Source organism: Oncorhynchus mykiss, chromosome 3 (genome assembly GCF_013265735.2).
Source record: "Oncorhynchus mykiss isolate Arlee chromosome 3, USDA_OmykA_1.1, whole genome shotgun sequence".
Classification (NCBI taxonomy): domain Eukaryota; kingdom Metazoa; phylum Chordata; class Actinopteri; order Salmoniformes; family Salmonidae; genus Oncorhynchus; species Oncorhynchus mykiss.
Window position 1 is genome coordinate 70,264,969 of NC_048567.1, and position 20,283 is coordinate 70,285,251.

Below are 20,283 nucleotides of genomic sequence, written 5' to 3' on the forward strand. Positions count from 1 at the left end.
CTTAATAACTACACCAGCTCCTGTAGCATGCCAATACAGTCTGTTCTGTTGGTGATATTGTAACTACAATAACTTAATAACTACACCAGCTCCTGTAGCATGCCAATACAGTCTGTTCTGTTGGTGATATTGTAACTATAATAACTTAATAACTACACCAGCTCCTGTAGCATGCCAATACAGTCTGTTCTGTTGGTGATATTGTAACTATAATAACTTAATAACTACACCAGCTCCTGTAGCATGCCAATACAGTCTGTTCTGTTGGTTATATTGTAACTACAATAACTTAATAACTACACCAGCTCCTGTAGCATGCCAATACAGTCTGTTCTGTTGGTGATATTGTAACTATAATAACTTAATAACTACACCAGCTCCTGTAGCATGCCAATACAGTCTGTTCTGTTGGTGATATTGTAACTATAATAACTTAATAACTACACCAGCTCCTGTAGCATGGCAATACAGTCTGTTCTGTTGGTGATATTGTAACTATAATAACTTAATAACTACACCAGCTCCTGTAGCATGCCAATACACTCTGTTCTGTTGGTGATATTGTAACTATAATAACTTAATAACTACACCAGCTCCTGTAGCATGCCAATACAGTCTGTTCTGTTGGTGATATTGTAACTATAATAACTTAATAACTACACCAGCTCCTGTAGCATGCCAATACAGTCTGTTCTGTTGGTGATATTGTAACTATAATAACTTAATAACTACACCAGCTCCTTTAGCATGCCAATACAGTCTGTTCTGTTGGTGATATTGTAACTATAATAACTTAATAACTACACCAGCTCCTGTAGCATGCCAATACAGTCTGTTCTGTTGGTGATATTGTAACTATAATAACTACACCAGCTCCTGTAGCATGCCAATACAGTCTGTTCTGTTGGTGATATTGTAACTACAATAACTTAATAACTACACCAGCTCCTGTAGCATGCCAATACAGTCAGTTCTGTTGGTGATATTGTAAATATAATAACTTAATAACTACACCAGCTCCTGTAGCATGGCAATACAGTCTGTTCTGTTGGTGATATTGTAACTATAATAACTTAATAACTACACCAGCTCCTGTAGCATGCCAATACAGTCTGTTCTGTTGGTGATATTGTAACTACAATAACTTAATAACTACACCAGCTCCTGTAGCATGCCAATACAGTCTGTTCTGTTGGTGATATTGTAAATATAATAACTTAATAACTACACCAGCTCCTGTAGCATGCCAATACAGTCTGTTCTGTTGGTGATATTGTAACTATAATAACTTAATAACTACACCAGCTCCTGTAGCATGCCAATACAGTCTGTTCTGTTGGTGATATTGTAACTATAATAACTTAATAACTACACCAGCTCCTGTAGCATGCCAATACAGTCTGTTCTGTTGGTTATATTGTAACTACAATAACTTAATAACTACACCAGCTCCTGTAGCATGCCAATACAGTCTGTTCTGTTGGTGATATTGTAACTATAATAACTTAATAACTACACCAGCTCCTGTAGCATGCCAATACAGTCTGTTCTGTTGGTGATATTGTAACTATAATAACTTAATAACTACACCAGCTCCTGTAGCATGGCAATACAGTCTGTTCTGTTGGTGATATTGTAACTATAATAACTTAATAACTACACCAGCTCCTGTAGCATGCCAATACACTCTGTTCTGTTGGTGATATTGTAACTATAATAACTTAATAACTACACCAGCTCCTGTAGCATGCCAATACAGTCTGTTCTGTTGGTGATATTGTAACTATAATAACTTAATAACTACACCAGCTCCTGTAGCATGCCAATACAGTCTGTTCTGTTGGTGATATTGTAACTATAATAACTTAATAACTACACCAGCTCCTTTAGCATGCCAATACAGTCTGTTCTGTTGGTGATATTGTAACTATAATAACTTAATAACTACACCAGCTCCTGTAGCATGCCAATACAGTCTGTTCTGTTGGTGATATTGTAACTATAATAACTACACCAGCTCCTGTAGCATGCCAATACAGTCTGTTCTGTTGGTGATATTGTAACTACAATAACTTAATAACTACACCAGCTCCTGTAGCATGCCAATACAGTCAGTTCTGTTGGTGATATTGTAAATATAATAACTTAATAACTACACCAGCTCCTGTAGCATGCCAATACAGTCTGTTCTGTTGGTGATATTGTAACTATAATAACTTAATAACTACACCAGCTCCTGTAGCATGCCAATACAGTCTGTTCTGTTGGTGATATTGTAACTACAATAACTTAATAACTACACCAGCTCCTGTAGCATGCCAATACAGTCTGTTCTGTTGGTGATATTGTAAATATAATAACTTAATAACTACACCAGCTCCTGTAGCATGCCAATACAGTCTGTTCTGTTGGTGATATTGTAACTATAATAACTTAATAACTACACCAGCTCCTGTAGCATGCCAATACAGTCTGTTCTGTTGGTGATATTGTAACTATAATAACTTAATAACTACACCAGCTCCTGTAGCATGCCAATACAGTCTGTTCTGTTGGTGATATTGTAACTATAATAACTACACCAGCTCCTGTAGCATGCCAATACAGTCTGTTCTGTTGGTGATATTGTAACTATAATAACTTAATAACTACACCAGCTCCTGTAGCATGCCAATACAGTCTGTTCTGTTGGTGATATTGTAACTACAATAACTACACCAGCTCCTGTAGCATGCCAATACAGTCTGTTCTGTTGGTGATATTGTAACTATAATAACTTAATAACTACACCAGCTCCTGTAGCATGCCAATACAGTCTGTTCTGTTGGTGATATTGTAACTATAATAACTTAATAACTACACCAGCTCCTGTAGCATGCCAATACAGTCTGTTCTGTTGGTGATATTGTAACTACAATAACTTAATAACTACACCAGCTCCTGTAGCATGCCAATACAGTCTGTTCTGTTGGTGATATTGTAACTACAATAACTTAATAATTACACCAGCTCCTGTAGCATGCCAATACAGTCTGTTCTGTTGGTGATATTGTAACTATAATAACTTAATAACTACACCAGCTCCTGTAGCATGCCAATACAGTCTGTTCTGTTGGTGATATTGTAACTATAATAACTTAATAACTACACCAGCTCCTGTAGCATGCCAATACAGTCTGTTCTGTTGGTGATATTGTAACTATAATAACTACACCAGCTCCTGTAGCATGCCAATACAGTCTGTTCTGTTGGTGATATTGTAACTATAATAACTTAATAACTACACCAGCTCCTGTAGCATGCCAATACAGTCTGTTCTGTTGGTGATATTGTAACTATAATAACTTAATAACTACACCAGCTCCTGTAGCATGCCAATACAGTCTGTTCTGTTGGTGATATTGTAACTACAATAACTTAATAACTACACCAGCTCCTGTAGCATGCCAATACAGTCTGTTCTGTTGGTGATATTGTAACTATAATAACTTAATAACTACACCAGCTCCTGTAGCATGCCAATACAGTCTGTTCTGTTGGTGATATTGTAACTATAATAACTTAATAACTACACCAGCTCCTGTAGCATGGCAATACAGTCTGTTCTGTTGGTGATATTGTAACTATAATAACTTAATAACTACACCAGCTCCTGTAGCATGCCAATACACTCTGTTCTGTTGGTGATATTGTAACTATAATAACTTAATAACTACACCAGCTCCTGTAGCATGGCAATACAGTCTGTTCTGTTGGTGATATTGTAACTATAATAACTTAATAACTACACCAGCTCCTGTAGCATGCCAATACACTCTGTTCTGTTGGTGATATTGTAACTATAATAACTTAATAACTACACCAGCTCCTGTAGCATGCCAATACAGTCTGTTCTGTTGGTGATATTGTAACTATAATAACTACACCAGCTCCTGTAGCATGCCAATACAGTCTGTTCTGTTGGTGATATTGTAACTACAATAACTTAATAACTACACCAGCTCCTGTAGCATGCCAATACAGTCAGTTCTGTTGGTGATATTGTAAATATAATAACTTAATAACTACACCAGCTCCTGTAGCATGCCAATACAGTCTGTTCTGTTGGTGATATTGTAACTATAATAACTTAATAACTACACCAGCTCCTGTAGCATGCCAATACAGTCTGTTCTGTTGGTGATATTGTAACTACAATAACTTAATAACTACACCAGCTCCTGTAGCATGGCAATACACTCTGTTCTGTTGGTGATATTGTAACTATAATAACTTAATAACTACACCAGCTCCTGTAGCATGCCAATACAGTCTGTTCTGTTGGTGATATTGTAACTATAATAACTTAATAACTACACCAGCTCCTGTAGCATGCCAATACAGTCTGTTCTGTTGGTGATATTGTAAATATAATAACTTAATAACTACACCAGCTCCTGTAGCATGCCAATACAGTCTGTTCTGTTGGTGATATTGTAACTATAATAACTACACCAGCTCCTGTAGCATGCCAATACAGTCTGTTCTGTTGGTGATATTGTAACTATAATAACTTAATAACTACACCAGCTCCTGTAGCATGCCAATACAGTCTGTTCTGTTGGTGATATTGTAACTATAATAACTTAATAACTACACCAGCTCCTGTAGCATGCCAATACAGTCTGTTCTGTTGGTGATATTGTAACTACAATAACTTAATAACTACACCAGCTCCTGTAGCATGCCAATACAGTCTGTTCTGTTGGTGATATTGTAACTACAATAACTTAATAATTACACCAGCTCCTGTAGCATGCCAATACAGTCTGTTCTGTTGGTGATATTGTAACTATAATAACTTAATAACTACACCAGCTCCTGTAGCATGCCAATACAGTCTGTTCTGTTGGTGATATTGTAACTATAATAACTTAATAACTACACCAGCTCCTGTAGCATGCCAATACAGTCTGTTCTGTTGGTGATATTGTAACTATAATAACTTAATAACTACACCAGCTCCTGTAGCATGCCAATACAGTCTGTTCTGTTGGTGATATTGTAACTATAATAACTTAATAACTACACCAGCTCCTGTAGCATGCCAATACACTCTGTTCTGTTGGTGATATTGTAACTATAATAACTTAATAACTACACCAGCTCCTGTAGCATGGCAATACAGTCTGTTCTGTTGGTGATATTGTAACTATAATAACTTAATAACTACACCAGCTCCTGTAGCATGCCAATACACTCTGTTCTGTTGGTGATATTGTAACTATAATAACTTAATAACTATACCAGCTCCTGTAGCATGCCAATACAGTCTGTTCTGTTGGTGATATTGTAACTATAATAACTTAATAACTACACCAGCTCCTGTAGCATGGCAATACAGTCAGTTCTGTTGGTGATATTGTAACTATAATAATTTAATAACTACACCAGCTCCTGTAGCATGCCAATACAGTCTGTTCTGTTGGTGATATTGTAACTATAATAACTTAATAACTACACCAGCTCCTTTAGCATGCCAATACAGTCTGTTCTGTTGGTGATATTGTAACTATAATAACTACACCAGCTCCTGTAGCATGCCAATACAGTCTGTTCTGTTGGTGATATTGTAACTATAATAACTTAATAACTACACCAGCTCCTGTAGCATGCCAATACAGTCTGTTCTGTTGGTGATATTGTAACTATAATAACTACACCAGCTCCTGTAGCATGCCAATACAGTCTGTTCTGTTGGTGATATTGTAACTATAATAACTTAATAACTACACCAGCTCCTGTAGCATGCCAATACAGTCTGTTCTGTTGGTGATATTGTAACTATAATAACTTAATAACTACACCAGCTCCTGTAGCATGCCAATACAGTCTGTTCTGTTGGTGATATTGTAACTATAATAACTACACCAGCTCCTGTAGCATGCCAATACAGTCTGTTCTGTTGGTGATATTGTAACTACAATAACTTAATAACTACACCAGCTCCTGTAGCATGCCAATACAGTCTGTTCTGTTGGTGATATTGTAACTATAATAACTTAATAACTACACCAGCTCCTGTAGCATGCCAATACAGTCTGTTCTGTTGGTGATATTGTAACTACAATAACTACACCAGCTCCTGTAGCATGCCAATACAGTCTGTTCTGTTGGTGATATTGTAACTATAATAACTACACCAGCTCCTGTAGCATGCCAATACAGTCTGTTCTGTTGGTGATATTGTAACTATAATAACTACACCAGCTCCTGTAGCATGCCAATACAGTCTGTTCTGTTGGTGATATTGTAACTATAATAACTTAATAACTACACCAGCTCCTGTAGCATGCCAATACAGTCTGTTCTGTTGGTGATATTGTAACTACAATAACTTAATAACTACACCAGCTCCTGTAGCATGCCAATACAGTCTGTTCTGTTGGTGATATTGTAACTATAATAACTTAATAACTACACCAGCTCCTGTAGCATGCCAATACAGTCTGTTCTGTTGGTGATATTGTAACTATAATAACTTAATAACTACACCAGCTCCTGTAGCATGCCAATACAGTCTGTTCTGTTGGTGATATTGTAACTATAATAACTACACCAGCTCCTGTAGCATGCCAATACAGTCTGTTCTGTTGGTGATATTGTAACTATAATAACTTAATAACTACACCAGCTCCTTTAGCATGCCAATACAGTCTGTTCTGTTGGTGATATTGTAACTATAATAACTTAATAACTACACCAGCTCCTGTAGCATGCCAATACAGTCTGTTCTGTTGGTGATATTGTAACTATAATAACTACACCAGCTCCTGTAGCATGCCAATACAGTCTGTTCTGTTGGTGATATTGTAACTATAATAACTTAATAACTACACCAGCTCCTGTAGCATGCCAATACAGTCTGTTCTGTTGGTGATATTGTAACTATAATAACTTAATAACTACACCAGCTCCTGTAGCATGCCAATACAGTCTGTTCTGTTGGTGATATTGTAACTATAACAACTTAATAACTACACCAGCTCCTGTAGCATGCCAATACAGTCTGTTCTGTTGGTGATATTGTAACTATAATAACTTAATAACTACACCAGCTCCTGTAGCATGCCAATACAGTCTGTTCTGTTGGTGATATTGTAACTATAATAACTTAATAACTACACCAGCTCCTGTAGCATGCCAATACAGTCTGTTCTGTTGGTGATATTGTAACTATAATAACTTAATAACTACACCAGCTCCTGTAGCATGCCAATACACTCTGTTCTGTTGGTGATATTGTAACTATAATAACTACACCAGCTCCTGTAGCATGCCAATACAGTCTGTTCTGTTGGTGATATTGTAACTATAATAACTTAATAACTACACCAGCTCCTGTAGCATGCCAATACAGTCTGTTCTGTTGGTGATATTGTAACTATAATAACTACACCAGCTCCTGTAGCATGCCAATACAGTCTGTTCTGTTGGTGATATTGTAACTATAATAACTTAATAACTACACCAGCTCCTGTAGCATGCCAATACAGTCTGTTCTGTTGGTGATATTGTAACTATAATAACTTAATAACTACACCAGCTCCTGTAGCATGCCAATACACTCTGTTCTGTTGGTGATATTGTAACTATAATAACTACACCAGCTCCTGTAGCATGCCAATACAGTCTGTTCTGTTGGTGATATTGTAACTATAATAACTTAATAACTACACCAGCTCCTGTAGCATGCCAATACAGTCTGTTCTGTTGGTGATATTGTAACTATAATAACTACACCAGCTCCTGTAGCATGCCAATACAGTCTGTTCTGTTGGTGATATTGTAACTATAATAACTTAATAACTACACCAGCTCCTTTAGCATGCCAATACAGTCTGTTCTGTTGGTGATATTGTAACTATAATAACTTAATAACTACACCAGCTCCTGTAGCATGCCAATACAGTCTGTTCTGTTGGTGATATTGTAACTATAATAACTACACCAGCTCCTGTAGCATGCCAATACAGTCTGTTCTGTTGGTGATATTGTAACTATAATAACTTAATAACTACACCAGCTCCTGTAGCATGCCAATACAGTCTGTTCTGTTGGTGATATTGTAACTATAATAACTTAATAACTACACCAGCTCCTTTAGCATGCCAATACAGTCTGTTCTGTTGGTGATATTGTAACTATAATAACTTAATAACTACACCAGCTCCTGTAGCATGCCAATACAGTCTGTTCTGTTGGTGATATTGTAACTATAATAACTACACCAGCTCCTGTAGCATGCCAATACAGTCTGTTCTGTTGGTGATATTGTAACTATAATAACTTAATAACTACACCAGCTCCTGTAGCATGCCAATACAGTCTGTTCTGTTGGTGATATTGTAACTATAATAACTTAATAACTACACCAGCTCCTGTAGCATGCCAATACAGTCTGTTCTGTTGGTGATATTGTAACTATAATAACTTAATAACTACACCAGCTCCTGTAGCATGCCAATACAGTCTGTTCTGTTGGTGATATTGTAACTATAATAACTTAATAACTACACCAGCTCCTGTAGCATGCCAATACACTCTGTTCTGTTGGTGATATTGTAACTATAATAACTACACCAGCTCCTGTAGCATGCCAATACAGTCTGTTCTGTTTGTGATATTGTAACTATAATAACTTAATAACTACACCAGCTCCTGTAGCATGCCAATACAGTCTGTTCTGTTGGTGATATTGTAACTATAATAACTTAATAACTACACCAGCTCCTGTAGCATGCCAATACACTCTGTTCTGTTGGTGATATTGTAACTATAATAACTACACCAGCTCCTGTAGCATGCCAATACAGTCTGTTCTGTTTGTGATATTGTAACTATAATAACTTAATAACTACACCAGCTCCTGTAGCATGCCAATACAGTCTGTTCTGTTGGTGATATTGTAACTATAATAACTTAATAACTACACCAGCTCCTGTAGCATGCCAATACAGTCTGTTCTGTTGGTGATATTGTAACTATAATAACTTAATAACTACACCAGCTCCTGTAGCATGCCAATACAGTCTGTTCTGTTGGTGATATTGTAACTATAATAACTTAATAACTACACCAGCTCCTTTAGCATGCCAATACAGTCTGTTCTGTTGGTGATATTGTAACTATAATAACTTAATAACTACACCAGCTCCTGTAGCATGCCAATACAGTCTGTTCTGTTGGTGATATTGTAACTATAATAACTTAATAACTACACCAGCTCCTGTAGCATGCCAATACAGTCTGTTCTGTTGGTGATATTGTAACTATAATAACTACACCAGCTCCTGTAGCATGCCAATACAGTCTGTTCTGTTGGTGATATTGTAACTATAATAACTTAATAACTACACCAGCTCCTTTAGCATGCCAATACAGTCTGTTCTGTTGGTGATATTGTAACTATAATAACTTAATAACTACACCAGCTCCTGTAGCATGCCAATACAGTCTGTTCTGTTGGTGATATTGTAACTATAATAACTTAATAACTACACCAGCTCCTGTAGCATGCCAATACAGTCTGTTCTGTTGGTGATATTGTAACTATAATAACTTAATAACTACACCAGCTCCTGTAGCATGCCAATACAGTCTGTTCTGTTGGTGATATTGTAACTATAATAACTACACCAGCTCCTGTAGCATGCCAATACAGTCTGTTCTGTTGGTGATATTGTAACTATAATAACTTAATAACTACACCAGCTCCTGTAGCATGCCAATACAGTCTGTTCTGTTGGTGATATTGTAACTATAATAACTTAATAACTACACCAGCTCCTGTAGCATGCCAATACAGTCTGTTCTGTTGGTGATATTGTAACTATAATAACTTAATAACTACACCAGCTCCTTTAGCATGCCAATACAGTCTGTTCTGTTGGTGATATTGTAACTATAATAACTACACCAGCTCCTGTAGCATGCCAATACAGTCTGTTCTGTTGGTGATATTGTAACTATAATAACTTAATAACTACACCAGCTCCTGTAGCATGCCAATACAGTCTGTTCTGTTGGTGATATTGTAACTATAATAACTTAATAACTACACCAGCTCCTGTAGCATGCCAATACAGTCTGTTCTGTTGGTGATATTGTAACTATAATAACTACACCAGCTCCTGTAGCATGCCAATACAGTCTGTTCTGTTGGTGATATTGTAACTACAATAACTTAATAACTACACCAGCTCCTGTAGCATGCCAATACAGTCTGTTCTGTTGGTGATATTGTAACTATAATAACTTAATAACTACACCAGCTCCTGTAGCATGCCAATACAGTCTGTTCTGTTGGTGATATTGTAACTACAATAACTACACCAGCTCCTGTAGCATGCCAATACAGTCTGTTCTGTTGGTGATATTGTAACTATAATAACTTAATAACTACACCAGCTCCTTTAGCATGCCAATACAGTCTGTTCTGTTGGTGATATTGTAACTATAATAACTTAATAACTACACCAGCTCCTGTAGCATGCCAATACAGTCTGTTCTGTTGGTGATATTGTAACTATAATAACTTAATAACTACACCAGCTCCTGTAGCATGCCAATACAGTCTGTTCTGTTGGTGATATTGTAACTATAATAACTTAATAACTACACCAGCTCCTGTAGCATGCCAATACAGTCTGTTCTGTTGGTGATGTTGTAACTATAATAACTACACCAGCTCCTGTAGCATGCCAATACAGTCTGTTCTGTTGGTGATATTGTAACTATAATAACTTAATAACTACACCAGCTCCTGTAGCATGCCAATACAGTCTGTTCTGTTGGTGATATTGTAACTACAATAACTTAATAACTACACCAGCTCCTTTAGCATGCCAATACAGTCTGTTCTGTTGGTGATATTGTAACTATAATAACTTAATAACTATACCAGCTCCTGTAGCATGCCAATACAGTCTGTTCTGTTGGTGATATTGTAACTATAATAACTTAATAACTACACCAGCTCCTGTAGCATGGCAATACAGTCAGTTCTGTTGGTGATATTGTAACTATAATAATTTAATAACTACACCAGCTCCTGTAGCATGCCAATACAGTCTGTTCTGTTGGTGATATTGTAACTATAATAACTTAATAACTACACCAGCTCCTGTAGCATGCCAATACAGTCTGTTCTGTTGGTGATATTGTAACTATAATAACTTAATAACTACACCAGCTCCTGTAGCATGCCAATACAGTCTGTTCTGTTGGTGATATTGTAACTATAATAACTACACCAGCTCCTGTAGCATGCCAATACAGTCTGTTCTGTTGGTGATATTGTAACTATAATAACTTAATAACTACACCAGCTCCTGTAGCATGCCAATACAGTCTGTTCTGTTGGTGATATTGTAACTATAATAACTTAATAACTACACCAGCTCCTGTAGCATGCCAATACAGTCTGTTCTGTTGGTGATATTGTAACTACAATAACTTAATAACTACACCAGCTCCTGTAGCATGCCAATACAGTCTGTTCTGTTGGTGATATTGTAACTATAATAACTTAATAACTACACCAGCTCCTGTAGCATGCCAATACAGTCTGTTCTGTTGGTGATATTGTAACTACAATAACTACACCAGCTCCTGTAGCATGCCAATACAGTCTGTTCTGTTGGTGATATTGTAACTATAATAACTACACCAGCTCCTGTAGCATGCCAATACAGTCTGTTCTGTTGGTGATATTGTAACTATAATAACTACACCAGCTCCTGTAGCATGCCAATACAGTCTGTTCTGTTGGTGATATTGTAACTACAATAACTTAATAACTACACCAGCTCCTGTAGCATGCCAATACAGTCTGTTCTGTTGGTGATATTGTAACTATAATAACTTAATAACTACACCAGCTCCTGTAGCATGCCAATACAGTCTGTTCTGTTGGTGATATTGTAACTATAATAACTTAATAACTACACCAGCTCCTGTAGCATGCCAATACAGTCTGTTCTGTTGGTGATATTGTAACTATAATAACTTAATAACTACACCAGCTCCTGTAGCATGCCAATACAGTCTGTTCTGTTGGTGATATTGTAACTACAATAACTTAATAACTACACCAGCTCCTGTAGCATGCCAATACAGTCTGTTCTGTTGGTGATATTGTAACTACAATAACTTAATAACTACACCAGCTCCTGTAGCATGCCAATACAGTCTGTTCTGTTGGTGATATTGTAACTATAATAACTTAATAACTACACCAGCTCCTGTAGCATGCCAATACAGTCTGTTCTGTTGGTGATATTGTAACTATAATAACTTAATAACTACACCAGCTCCTGTAGCATGCCAATACAGTCTGTTCTGTTGGTGATATTGTAACTATAATAACTACACCAGCTCCTGTAGCATGCCAATACAGTCTGTTCTGTTGGTGATATTGTAACTATAATAACTTAATAACTACACCAGCTCCTGTAGCATGCCAATACAGTCTGTTCTGTTGGTGATATTGTAACTATAATAACTACACCAGCTCCTGTAGCATGCCAATACAGTCTGTTCTGTTGGTGATATTGTAACTATAATAACTTAATAACTACACCAGCTCCTGTAGCATGCCAATACACTCTGTTCTGTTGGTGATATTGTAACTATAATAACTTAATAACTACACCAGCTCCTTTAGCATGCCAATACAGTCTGTTCTGTTGGTGATATTGTAACTATAATAACTTAATAACTACACCAGCTCCTTTAGCATGCCAATACAGTCTGTTCTGTTGGTGATATTGTAACTATAATAACTTAATAACTACACCAGCTCCTGTAGCATGCCAATACAGTCTGTTCTGTTGGTGATATTGTAACTATAATAACTACACCAGCTCCTGTAGCATGCCAATACAGTCTGTTCTGTTGGTGATATTGTAACTATAATAACTTAATAACTACACCAGCTCCTGTAGCATGCCAATACAGTCTGTTCTGTTGGTGATATTGTAACTATAATAACTTAATAACTACACCAGCTCCTGTAGCATGCCAATACACTCTGTTCTGTTGGTGATATTGTAACTATAATAACTACACCAGCTCCTGTAGCATGCCAATACAGTCTGTTCTGTTGGTGATATTGTAACTATAATAACTTAATAACTACACCAGCTCCTGTAGCATGCCAATACAGTCTGTTCTGTTGGTGATATTGTAACTATAATAACTTAATAACTACACCAGCTCCTGTAGCATGCCAATACAGTCTGTTCTGTTGGTGATATTGTAACTATAATAACTTAATATCTACACCAGCTCCTGTAGCATGCCAATACAGTCTGTTCTGTTGGTGATATTGTAACTATAATAACTTAATAACTACACCAGCTCCTGTAGCATGCCAATACAGTCTGTTCTGTTGGTGATATTGTAACTATAATAACTACACCAGCTCCTGTAGCATGCCAATACAGTCTGTTCTGTTGGTGATATTGTAACTATAATAACTTAATAACTACACCAGCTCCTGTAGCATGCCAATACAGTCTGTTCTGTTGGTGATATTGTAACTATAATAACTTAATAACTACACCAGCTCCTGTAGCATGCCAATACAGTCTGTTCTGTTGGTGATATTGTAACTATAAGAACTTAATAACTACACCAGCTCCTGTAGCATGCCAATACAGTCTGTTCTGTTGGTGATATTGTAACTATAATAACTTAATAACTACACCAGCTCCTGTAGCATGCCAATACAGTCTGTTCTGTTGGTGATATTGTAACTATAATAACTTAATAACTACACCAGCTCCTGTAGCATGCCAATACAGTCTGTTCTGTTGGTGATATTGTAACTATAATAACTACACCAGCTCCTGTAGCATGCCAATACAGTCTGTTCTGTTGGTGATATTGTAACTATAATAACTACACCAGCTCCTGTAGCATGCCAATACAGTCTGTTCTGTTGGTGATATTGTAACTACAATAACTTAATAACTACACCAGCTCCTGTAGCATGCCAATACAGTCTGTTCTGTTGGTGATATTGTAACTATAATAACTTAATAACTACACCAGCTCCTGTAGCATGCCAATACAGTATGTTCTGTTGGTGATATTGTAACTATAATAACTTAATAACTACACCAGCTCCTGTAGCATGGCAATACAGTCTGTTCTGTTGGTGATATTGTAACTATAATAACTTAATAACTACACCAGCTCCTGTAGCATGCCAATACAGTCTGTTCTGTTGGTGATATTGTAACTATCAGTGATATCTGTATTAATAAACGATCCTCATAACTTTACAGCTGAATTGCTGTGTCTTGAAGTGTATTCTCTACACTCTCTTTCTCTCTCCTCCCACTTCTGCCCTTCACTTATTCTCTCCTTCACCTCCACTATTCACCTTCACCATCCCCCCGTAGCAGTCTCTCTCTTCCCACATTCTCCCTCGACTCTTCCATGTCTCTAACTCCCTCCCTCCCTCCCTCCCTCCCTCCCTCCCTCCCTCCCTCCCTCCCTCCCTCCCTCCCTCCTCCCTCCCTCCCTCCCTCCCTCCCTCCCTCCCTCCCTCCCTCCCTCCCTCCCTCCCTCCCTCCCTCTACTTCCCTGTGTTAAAGACCTCTGCCATGAATCATATTAGCATGAAACAAAAGCAGGAGACATGAATACTAAGCTAGAGAGGACGTCACCGATGCATTTCGCACCCTTCCTTCCTTCTGCCCTGTATTAGTCACAGATCTGAACACTAGGTGGCGCTATTGCTACACAAACAAACTGCTAAGTCTACACAAAGGATGGTCAAACCTCCTCTTCAGAGCTCCTCTGTGATGTGGAATAGTCCTGAATGTTCCAGGTAGAAATTGAAAAAATAGAGCTGACATTATTTTGTTTTCTACATGTCTTACATTTTAGGTTCGCAAAGTGTCTAGGAAGACAGGAGGGCTTACTGACAAATAAAGTGAACAAGAATGATGCATTTCTCATAAGGATGTTTAATTTCATTTCAATCCAATAAACAGATATGTCCCCAAGGCAAGTCTTTTTAATTTAATTTTAAATGTGTTTTTTTAATGTATATATTTTAGCCTGTAGTACCTGACATTTCAGACTGTCCAAAGCAGATAACTCAACCATTAAAAAAATATTCAGTGTCACTTGCTGACGGTTTGTGTGTGTGTATGTTTGTGTGTATGTTTGTGTGTGTGTGCGTGCGTGTACGTGTGTGTGTGTTTGTGCATCTGTCTGTGGGCTCTATTCTTTGTCCAACACAGCAGGAGTGTGTTTGCTAGTGGGGATCCGGCAGAAAATGACAGTCATTACATACTCTACTGTAGTTACCAAGCCCCCTGCTGCACTACAGTGGAGTGTTTACACTGAGAGTGAGTGAGTGAGTGAGTGAGTGAGTGAGTGAGTGAGTGAGTGAGTGAGTGTGAGAGAGAGAGAGAAACACATTTTTACATTTGTTTCCACATTGAAGCAAATAGACTTTATTTAGAGGAAAGTAGTGTAATTTTGAAGCAAATATATTTTATTTGGAGTGAAGTATCATAGACCACAGAGGTTTTTTCAACGTAAAAAAGGCCCGGTGTAATCAAAAACATGGTTTACCTGTGTTGTGTATATATTTCCACACTATGTGGATGGAATAATACTGTGAAATTGTAAAAATTATGATAATGCCCTTTTAGTGTAAGAGTTGTTTTAAAAGACTGCCTGAAATTTCAGCCTGTTTTGGTGGGAGGGAGTTTTGGCCTGCCTGCTGACATCACCAGTCGGTAAATTAGTTAACAGATCAATAAGAAATGGAGTTCCAAAGCTCTGCCAATAACAGCTAGTTTTCAGTTTTCCCCTCCCCACTCACACCACTCCCAAACAGTCCTAGATAAATGATTCCTTGAGAAACTGCTCTTTGCTAAGAAGCTATTTATGTTCATTTTTGACCATTTTAATTGAAAACAATCACAGTAAGGTACTTAAATGTTACCCAATAAGTTATTTGATATTGAGTTAAAAATGGCTGCATTGAACCTTTAAAGTCAAAAATACGAGGTGACACTACTTACTGGTGTTAGCCAGTAAGTAGTTGTTGACTAACAACAAGATGGCGTTTAGGTATCAGTACGAACTGTAACAACATGAAGGTGCATGTTGGATGACCGAGCTGGTCATCTCCAGCTACCCGAGTGGCACTGCGGTCTAAGGCACTGTATCTCAGTGCTAGAGGTGTCACTACAGACACCCTGGTTTGAGTCCAGGCTGTATCACGACTGGCTGTGATTGGGAGTCCCATATGGTACACAATTGGCCCAGTGTCGTCCGGGTTTGGCCGGTGTAGGCCGTCATTGTAAATAAGAATTTGTTTTTAACTGACTTGCCTGGTTAAATAAAGGTGAAATAAAAATAAAGGTTACACATTAGGAAGTCACACTTCTATGTGTCTGAGGGCCTTTACTGTAATGACCCAGGCTACTGCTTTCTCTACAGGCTAGAAAAACACAAAACACAACAGGCCACTTCTGTTTTAGTCTACTTCATTCATAACCCCCCACCCCTCAAACTACAACAATTTGGAAATGTTGCCCCTGACCAATTTAGTTTCAGTTCTGAATCCCTCCATGTCAGACACAGTATGTAGGCTGTATGGCAAGAGCACGCAACAACTACATAAACAACCTGCCAGGTATTCAGATAGTAATGCATGTCATCAGTAACTCCTCGTCAGATCAGAGTCCAAGATTCAAACAATTGCAGATAGTGGATTTCCAAATAGCGCTGTCAGAAGAGTGATTGATTCTAATCATTGGCCATGACCAAATAGGCTACTGTTCTAGTCTAGGCTACTGCTTTGCTAAATGATGTACTATTTACTTCAAGCCACACTACACTATTTAGAACATACTGTTTCGTCAAATGTAGGCAGTAAGCATGTTCTGGACCTATCATCTCCCTCCATCCTCCTACATCAAACACCTTCATTTAATTGAAAACTCCAATAAAACCATTGTTTTATAGGTTATATAGGCTTTTGGTCAATCTTGACCCTTGGCTTTGGGTCAACCATGTGACAGCAGCTGAACACTGCGAGTCTCTCCAGAACTGACATCTGTGTCTGGCTGTGGTGTGGAACAGGGAGAGATGAGGAGGCCGTTATCCAGGGAGACAGCTAACTGAGAAGTTCTTATCTCGTTACGCAAATCACTGACATATCAGCATGGCAGTGCGTCCCTAATGGAACATGCGTGCCGTCAGCTCTTGGCACCGAGCCAACCCCTCTCTGCGTGGCTTAATGGGTGGGGGGTATTATGTGTTCTGTCATTCGTGAAGAGGGAATGCGCCGTTACTGGGTACACACACACACAGAAGAGAGCAAGGCAGTTGTGCCAGTAAGTTTGAGGAGGGTTCTGATTTTACAGGGTTTAAATTGGGATTTCCCAATTTGACTTCCTCCTCCAAACAAAATATTTTGGGGGTTCTGTCTGAGTTGAAACAGTAAACGAACTCTCTTCCATTTTCTTTCATCTGATGCTCGCTCTCTTTCTCTCTCTCTCTTCTCTCTCTCTCTCTCTTCTCTCTCTCTCTCTCTTCTCTCTCTCTTCTCTCTCTCTCTCTCTCTTCTCTCTCTCTCTCTCTCTTCTCTCTCTCTCTCTCTCTCTATCTCTCTTTCTCTCTCTCTCTCTCTCTCTCTCTCTCTCTCTCTCTCTCTCTCTCTCTCTCTCTTTCTCTCTCTCTCTCCCTCCGCTGTCCCTCTGTCATAGACCCAATGTTTTTATTAGTAAGTAGAACAAGAGATTCCTTGCTAGCAGGCAGCCTTGGGTCATGTGGTTATTATGATGACCGACATAAACAAACAGCTCTGTCAACCATCAAACAGAGCTTGCTACATTGTCAAAACAGAAATGGTTACATTTAGTTTATTTTCCTCTAGCTATCTTAATTTATGCCATTTGCAAGCATAGTATTGTAATTATCATAACATTGTTATATATAATACAATTAAATACATTTTTTGTTGAAAGTTTGTGGCATTATTTTTACAGTTATGAGCTAACGCTAGCTACTGTTGTTCTATGATTATGCTTTCTAGCTTGGCTACTGTTATGTAAGTTAACATATTTATTTCTAAGTTGTTATTCTTAAATGTTAGGTTTGCCATGTTATTATTTGTTGTTAAGGAATGTTTTATTTTCTCTATTTCAGTTAAGAAATAATTTGATTTATTGGGCTACTGTTTATGCTAGCTGCTACCAGAAAACAGTGAGGACAACCTACTCTATCTACAGTGACGTGTATTCTTGGATGCCAAGGTAAGCCAGGCTTCCAGCAAAAATTGACCAAGAAAAAATATAGAATAATAATTTATCTTTCGTCTCTCTGTGTTTCACAATTTCCCTTCAATTCGTAAGAGTCTGAAAGTATCTCACCATAAAAGGAAAAAGCGCGAGTGATACAGCGCCCTCTGTGTAGGCCATCTATCTTATGCTGTCTGGTCAAAAAGAGTATGACATTGTTGCCACCCGTAGCACTGAATGCAAGGGAAGCTAGCGAGTATTTGGCCTCCCTTAAATGTACAAAATAATAGCCAATCAGCGTTGAGCTAAACTGAATGAGCTCAACTGTAAATGATCCTAGCGCATCAATAAAAAGTGTCAAGGGAAGCCCATTTGGATTTGGCTCCAATCACATCACATCGAGAGCAATATGTTATTGACAGAAACAACTTGAATTGTTGCATCTCGTTGTGTTGTTGTCCTCCGGTGGCTAGCTAGCTAGCATTGGCCCTTTCCTAAATTAGCCATTAGAAGAACCCTTTTAAATGGATCCTCAAATAACCTTTTGATGAACCTTTTGAAGAACCTTTTGATGAACCTTTTGAAGAACCTTTTGATGAACCTTTTGAAGAACCTTTTGATGAACCTTTTGAAGAACCTTTTGAAGAACCTTTTGATGAACCTTTTGAAGAACCTTTTGATGAACCTTTTGAAGAACCTTTTGATGAACCTTTTGATGAACCTTTTGATGAACCTTTTGATGAACCTTTTGAAGAACCTTTTGATGAACCTTTTGATGAACCTTTTGATGAACCTTTTGATGAACCTTTTGATGAACCTTTTGAAGAACCTTTTGATGAACCTTTTGAAGAACCTTTTGATGAACCTTTTGAAGAACCTTTTGATGAACCTTTTGAGTAAAATGTTTTAACTACCCCCCCTCGCCTATTATTATTATTATTAATAATCATACATATAACAATGACAACAGTAACACAATATTTTATTTGTCAGTGTTTATTATGATTTTAGTGGCAAATTAGAATAAAAGAATCCACATATGAGGTAAACTCCCAGCAGAGCCCCAAGTCCAAGGGGTATATCCTCTGGCATGTTGATGTTAATGTGTTGATGTTCTCTGTATCCATAGCCAGAATGAGTTTGCAGTGCATGGTGATCGATCAGGTTTCCTGTTATATTCATCAGAGGTGTAGGAAGGGTGAAGTCTGTGAATCCCAAAAAGTGTAATTATACAGATGATTAACAAAACATGCACACAACAGTATTCATACCTTGATTTTTGTGGTGAATGTGAATGAAAAAAAACTGTTTTGATAATGGTTTTCATACACATACCTTGTCCATAATGTAGAGGCCTATGGGATATTCATTGACGAGGTAAGGAAGGAGGATGGTAAATGTGATCTGCATAATATACCAATAACAATTAACATACCTTTATATGCCTCCTTGTCTGCATACCTGCAGACACAGACACAAAAGTGAGCAGTTCAGTCATCTGCACCCAATACAGCCAGACTTCAACATATTCTTAAAGCATACGTATTCTTACCTCTTTGTTGATTGATATCCATTGAATTGTGTCCATTTTCTATTTTAGAAAGACTTGCAAAAATATGAAAAGATAGCTGGCATCATAAATCAATATCAATTTAGTTCATACAAGGGACACATCTTACCTTGAATTGAGGAGATCTTTAAATGTTTCAGTTAAGTGCCTGTACCTGCTCTCCATTCAAAATCAAATCCAAATGTTTCAGTTAAGTGCCTGTACCTGCTCTCCATTCAAAATCAAATCCAAATGTTTCAGTTGGGTAGTTAGGTTCCTACAAGAACCCCCACCAACTAAGGAGGTTCCTTGATGAACCCCACCTCCTATGGGGTTCTTGGAAGAACCTTCTGGGTGCAATTTTCAGGTCCAAGAACCCCAAGGTTCTTCAAAGAACTTGTTGAATCCCTAATTGTT

General features: G+C 37.7%; 1 protein-coding gene across 2 annotated transcripts in view; it reads left to right on the plus strand.

Moving 5' to 3' along the window:
- The window catches only part of LOC110518747 (tetraspanin-7), an 82,446-nt gene that overhangs the window by 33,414 nt on the left and 28,749 nt on the right, over positions 1 to 20,283 (plus strand). Inside the window, exon 9 of one of the 2 annotated variants that reach the window (XR_005051366.1) lies at positions 14,941 to 16,321. The exons of the other annotated variant lie outside the window; for it this stretch is intronic. The gene's annotated coding sequence lies outside the window, so the exon portion shown is untranslated. Of the gene's footprint in view, positions 1 to 14,940; positions 16,322 to 20,283 lie in introns of those variants that run through there. 2 annotated transcript variants of the gene reach the window in all.